This window comes from Sinocyclocheilus rhinocerous, unplaced genomic scaffold, assembly GCF_001515625.1.
Source record: "Sinocyclocheilus rhinocerous isolate Xijiao unplaced genomic scaffold, SAMN03320098_v1.1 scaffold78, whole genome shotgun sequence".
Taxonomy (NCBI): Eukaryota; Metazoa; Chordata; class Actinopteri; order Cypriniformes; family Cyprinidae; genus Sinocyclocheilus; species Sinocyclocheilus rhinocerous.
Window position 1 is genome coordinate 483,026 of NW_015637122.1, and position 7,124 is coordinate 490,149.

Below are 7,124 nucleotides of genomic sequence, written 5' to 3' on the forward strand. Positions count from 1 at the left end.
CCGCAGACGTGTGCAGTGTAAATAAGGGGTAAGAGATTTATTCATGATACAGTGTAGGTATCTTCACGGATTATAACGGGAGTGTTTTTAAAGAGCATAATACATAATACACAAGAATATGATGTTCTTTGGTAATGTAAATATTCTTTGCTAGTTTCTGTTTGAATAACTGAGGAAATGTAACCGTTTGATTAACTGCTCGTCATCAAACATTTCAAGAACATTCTTACTCTCCTGAAAGATTTGTGCACGTCTCTGTCTCCTCAGCGCCATCACAAGACCCTACTGGCAACTCCTAACCACTTGAGAGACCTCTCGAGCTGTCTTAAATAACTGGGAGAGTAAGAGTGATTCTTAGCTTTAAGAAATATGATAACTTGCTTTTATACTTAAGTTTGAAAGTAGAAGTAAATTTCATGAATTCTCAGCACTTAAGACTAAAATGGCACTTTGAGAAGCTTGATAAATACGGGCCCAGATTTGTTAAAAAAATACTGATTCATTTAGGAATAAAACACATCTTTATAAGTGAATCACTGAATCATTCACTCAACGGATTTGGTCAAAAACAGATTCGTACAAGAATGTAAAATGTATTTCTGAGTGAATTACTGACTCATTCTGTTAGGTCAAAAACAGATTAATTCAGGAAAGAAATGTCTTAATGAGTGAGTCATTGAATCATTCATGAAGCCTATTTTTTCCAAACAGATTAATTCAGAATGTGTTGCTCAGAGTCAACAAATTGTGCATTCATTGGCTTAGTTTGGATCTTCATTGACAGAGAAAAAAAACAGATGAAGTAAACGGCAATATAGTTCTAAATTGTACGTTTCCTAATTTCTTTGAATTGTGAAAAAGCAATGTCATACTTGCAATCGCTCTGTTGGTTTGGATATCAGCATGGCTACAATTATCTGCAGCACTCAATATTCAGAACAACAACTTTCTAGCTCGCAACTCTCTAAATTAATTTTCAGAAACTGGGTTACATTTAACTGAAAAACCATGTTTACATCTGTTAACGGCCAGTTCTTGTGCCATATGTGTGTATATTTGGGCCATGTTTGTGTGATAAGAGATAATAAAAATCAGTGAGTGACAGGTAGATGAGCAGACAGGGAAATTGATTAGCTCTTTTACTGATGCCCTGCGGCTGTAGATCCAACAGCTGGAGCAACGGCCTACAAACAAAGGAGTCTTATCTACCATAAGCCTCTCTCCTTCTCCTTCTCCTTCTTTTATCCCTTTTCTGCCATCTTCTTTTCCCTTACTCATTCCCATATCCCTGCCTTTCCATCTCTTTTCATTTAACATACCACGTCCACTGTAACCTTTACAGGTGGAAATAAATTTGCCTTCTTCTGTCCTTTCTAAAATTTGCGGGCATGACTCTATCGTGCTCCTATGATGTGCCGCCCGGTCCTGCATGCTGTTTTGCTGTGCATCTCCCTGGTGTCCTCTGGCCTGTAGATGACCACATCACCCTGTGACATGCTCATAAATTATTCTGAGCACCTGCAGCTGCAGGCGTTGTGAATGAAGAAGCTCTTGCCGTTCTCTCTGGGGAGCTCCATTATGCTTCCTCTACAAACACATGCAGTTGTTTGTGAGCTAGAGCTCTAGTTAAAGAATATTCCAGATTCAATACAACAGTTCATGCTCAATCTTCTGCATGTGTGGCTTGATGTAGTGGTAGTAATAATAATAATAATAATATATTATGCAGATCCAGTATGTATGTACACATTGCTATTATTGAAGATAATAAAAAGAAAAATATATGTAAAGAATATATGAAAATTTTCCCAATCTGAATATATGTAAAATTCAAATTATAGTAACTAATCCCCCCCCCTTTCTTTTCTTTTGTTACCATTGCTGTCACCCCGCCGTCTTGAGAGTATAGCTTATCATAAAATATATACATATATATATATATATTTATATATATATAAAATATAGTAATAATAATAAAAATAAATTTCCCTATCTTTAATAGGGGGAAAAATGAGGAGGGAGAGAAAATAAAAAGAAAGATAGACAGGAAATTGAGGAGAGAGAGGAAGAGGAAGAGGGGAAAAGAGAAATTGAGGGATATTGAATTATTTCAAACTGATGATGGGAGAAGACAACGAGATAAAAAGTTAACCCATTTCCTTTGAATCCTAGGTCTTAGGGTGGCCCTTCTAGGACATTGGTGTATGACCTAGTCACGGCCTCTCCTTAATAGACCCTAGTACGGGATGTTAACAGTGCTCCTGAAGTCTGTGCCTCAGTCGGTTGACTTCTCAGAGCCTTGTTTGCCAGACCCAGTGGCAGTTCTTTGTACAAGTCTTTCCCTTTTCAAGTAAAAAAAAACACTATTTCAAGCCAAAAGGATAAGAGAGAGGAGGGGATCAAGGTAGGGGGAGAGAGTGAAAGAGAGAGAGGGTCACATATGAACTCAAAAATTATTTATAGACTGAATTATCTGAGGCTTGCTATTAATATATTTGTAGCTTCTGACTGTATGCCAACAATTGTCTCATTTAGGTTTATTTTTTATTAGTAATATTAGTAACACCTGAGACAAAGGTGATACTTAAAGGGGTAGTTCACCCAAAAATTACAATTTTGTCATCACTTACTCACCCTCGTGTGTTTCCAAACATGTTTGTCTTTTTTTCTTTTGTGGAACATAAAAGAAGATATTTTGAGATATGTCTCAGTGTGTTTTGTCCATATTGTGGAAGTTACGAACATTCTTCCAAAATATCACCAAAAGGTTACCAAAATGTATTATGTTTTGTTCCAAATAAGAAAGAAAGTCACAGAGGTTTGGAACGACGTAAGGGTGAGCAAATGATGATGGAATTATCATTTTGGGTGAAATATTCCTTTAAATGAAACATATATGTGACCCTGGACCACAAAACCAGTCTTAAGTCACTGGGATATATTTGTAGCAATAGCCAAAAATACATTGTATGGGTCAAAATTATAGATTTTTCTTTTATGCCAAAAATCATTAGGATATTAAGTAAAGATCATGTTCCATGAAGATATTTTGTAAATTACCTACTGTAAATATATGAAAACTTAAATTTTGATTAGTAATATGCATTGCTAAGAACTTCATTTGGACAACTTTAAAGGCGATTTTCTCAATATTTAGATTTTTTTGCACCCTTAGATTCTAGATTTTCAAATAGTTGTATCTCGGCCAAATATTGTCCTATCCTAAATATGCATTGCTAAGAACTTCATTTGGACAACTTTAAAGGCGATTTTCTCAATATTTAGATTTTTTTGCACCCTTAGATTCTAGATTTTCAAATAGTTGTATCTCGGCCAAATATTGTCCTAGCCTAACAAACCATACATCAATGGAAAGCTTATTTATTCAGCTTTCGGATTCTGTATAAATCTAAATTTCGAAAATTTGACCCTTATGACTGGTTTTGTGGTCCAGGGTCACATATGAGACTCCTGAGCTCAAATCACTCAAATATTTGGAAAACTAATGAAACACACCTTCAGGTCTCAGAAAAATACACACTTCTCATATCATTGGTCCCAAAACAATATACACTGGAAGAACATACAGTACTATGTATCACTGCAGAAACCTGGATAGACAAAAAGAGAAAGGGAAGGAGAAAAAGGAAAGAAATAATTCAGCTGAGAAGAAGTGCTGACAGGAAGTAGTGGGAATGTGAAAGTAAGAGCTGGGATGAATGCAGGCGCTGGGCGTGGGAAACTGCTGGCCTGCTCTCTCCCTAGTGACTGGCTTCCACAACAGTCACACTACCGGACTGAATCTAAGGGTATGGCACAGCAAAACTAATTCAGGGAATTCATGACTTTGGATGCTTTATTTGGCATAGTGCTGCTCTCTTTTGTTACACCCTTGTTCCCACTAAATATGAAGAAAAAAATGTGGACATTTTCTATTTTTCAAGCATGTTTGTTGTGATTTTAAAGGGTTAGTTCACCCAAAAATGAAAATTCTGTCAATAGGGCCTTTCGCACCGCTTTAGTTCCAGAACTAAATGTACAGTACTAAAGTACTGGGATGATTTTGCACGAACTATTTCCCAGTACCATTTAAAGCGCGTCATGATACTGTCGTATCATACTTTGTAGTTGTGGGCAGAGCAAGGCTTCATGAAACTCTGAAACAGTCGAAGCAAATGTGCCGAGGCTTCGAAACAATTCGATACCCGCCTCTACGGTGACACCTAGTGGTCATTTTCAAGTATTGCCCTGAAACAGGGATGGGTTGGGGGAGTGGTTAGTGTGCACGCCTGGCATGTTGTTAGAACCTGTTACTTTAGGTTCGAATACCGTGAGAAGCATGAATATAATTATAATAAATATTTGAAAGTTGTGTTTTTATTGTTCTGTTCTTGTAATGTGTTGTAACATCTCTCTGACAACTGAATTAACTCTTTGTGAATATGTTATTTTGGTCATGAAAAAATAAACAATAAAAGACATCAAGCCACAGCTGGCTTTTTTTTTTTTACATATTATAAAGGTTTTAATTGAAATATATTGTTCTGCTGCATTAACTCCACTTTTATACTTTGCGGGAGTTAGGTTAAAAATAGGCATTTTCAAAATTATATAATAAATGATCTGTGGAGTATTTTGAGCTGAAACTTCACAGACACATTCTGGGGACACCAGAGACTTATATTACATATTGTAAAAAGGGGCAAAATATGTCACCTTTAAATCACAAATCAATTTAATCATGAATGAAACACTATTTTTTGTGTGTTTCTGCTTGTCTCAGCTGACCGGTGAGTGTTCCTGTAAGCCTGATTTTGGAGGGACGACATGTGAGGAGTGCAGGGAACTGTTCTGGGGCAATCCTGAGGTCCAGTGCCACGGTGAGTCTGCACTGCGTCATTAAAACTGCTCCGTGCTGTGCTATCAGTGGGTGGAATCCGATTATCGCTGCACTAATATTTGTGCAAACTGTGCAGTGCAGTCGAATAGCATGTTTTCACCCTCAATTTTGTGCAGTACATGTACTTTAATTCCCAATAGCAGAGTTTTCATCGACACGTTTTCATGCAAATTTTGGGATTGTGCATGAAAATGAATGGATGGAAACACCAATATGCAAATAAATATTCAAAATTACAAAAAATATATAATTTTACTTCAGTTTCTCTGAAAATGTTTTCTTGAACACATTAAATTACTGTAATGCATTTGAATGTTTTTTAATGCATTTAGTTTTTTTTAGGTTTTGTAGTTATCCTCAGTGACAACACTAGATTCTCATTGAATTATTCTTATTTCAAAATAAAATTATAAATAAAAAAATAGATTATTACTCTGGAAATTAATATTTTGTTCTCTTGAACACATTTAGATGGAAACGCTTATTTCATGTATTTTTTATGATATTGTGATAAATTAAATTTGCAACTCGGATGAAAACATAATTAATGATTCATTAAATTCTCATGCACTTGTTAACATGACCTGAACATCAAGTGAAGATTTCAGACCAGACTGAACCAATTTGTTATGAAGCAGCAATGGCAAAAAAATTGCACATGAAGATATCCCTGATATGCATGAAAAAAAATTGAAACAGCTGACAGTGTAAAGCGGCATATAACTCATTAACCACATACAAATACAAACTAACACACTCTCAAGGAAAAAACACTTTACCACCTCCAATTAGTTAACATTTTTACCTTATTTTGGAGAATTCCAGAAAGTCTTATTTATCTATTTCAGAGAAATCTCCAATATCTTTGCCAGCAGTTGATTTTAATGTAAATTGGTTCTCTTTGAGTGAGAAATAGTATTTCTTATTCTTGTGTAACTCAAATGCAAGATAACATCCGAAAACTTAATGGATTCCTCCAATACATGGTTAAAATGTTACCAGACAATGTTTCCGTGGTAAGCTGACAAAGTTGCCCTTGTAAGACTGGGCTGCTACAAACAAATACATGCATGCACACAGCATAAATAGACTCCCAGAATGTTTAAACTGGTTGGAAAGTATATGCATATCTGTTTATTTGTGTCAGTGTGATTTATTCTCTTCTCTCTGAGTTCAAGAGACCCAGAGTTTATTTGAATAAGGGTCTGCTCTTACATTAAGCATAAGTGTGTAGTATTCTTATTGAACTATAACCAAACAAACAATATCTCTCTTTTTCTCTTTTCCTGCTTTTTTATGTTTCTGGCACTCTGAAGTAAGCACTAATGCAAAACATCTCACGATTCAAGTGTATTATAATGATCTTCGATTCGGTCGAATAAACACCTTTAACGGTGTTCTTTTGTCAGAGAAAGATCATAAACCTGATATACAGCTAAAATGTTGTGTTTGTGTTTCAAAGTCAAGAGCATAAAAAGAGGAGGAGGAAATTCCAGTGGAGTTACACTAGCTCTCTTAATGCCAAAAAATATATATATATTTTTTTTGCAAAGGAATCCTCTGTTATGAACCAAACACAATGTCATATTTCATGCCAATGACAAGAGGAAAATAATATGAAATTATACTTTGCACAAACAAAATGTATCTATTTTTTTTACTATTACGATTTTTTTGCATTGTGACATTATTTTCAAAAAAACATTTTACCCCCAAATTCTCATTATTGTAATGAGTTTTTGTGGTTCTCCTCAGTGACAACTCTTATTAGATTCTCATTACTGCAATCTACAATGATTCTAATTTAAAAAGCTGTTTTGTATTCATACTAGTGCTATTTAAAAAAAATTCAAAGTCCTCTGTGTGTATGTGCTGTACATGTGGAAGAATTGACAATAAAGCAGACTTGACTTGACTTGATTTTAGTATCATTGATATACTATTATAGTTTTTGTTAATATTTTGAATAAGATTTTATTTTTTATATTTTGTTTTCATTTTGAATGTAGTTAATTTTGTTAGGTGTAATTTTTATTCGTTTTTTATGAAGTTTATTTAGTTTTAGTTATTTTATTAATATTACTTCAACTTATTGGCCTTGGCAACTAACTGAAATAAAATAAGTTTCAGTTTATATATATATATATATATATATATATATATATATCTCAATAAATTAGAATGTCATGGAAAAGTTCATTTATTTCAGTAATTCAACTCAAAT

General features: G+C 34.4%; 1 pseudogene; it reads left to right on the forward strand.

Moving 5' to 3' along the window:
- Positions 1-7,124, forward strand: part of LOC107748480 (laminin subunit beta-1-like) — a 25,326-nt pseudogene that overhangs the window by 9,590 nt on the left and 8,612 nt on the right.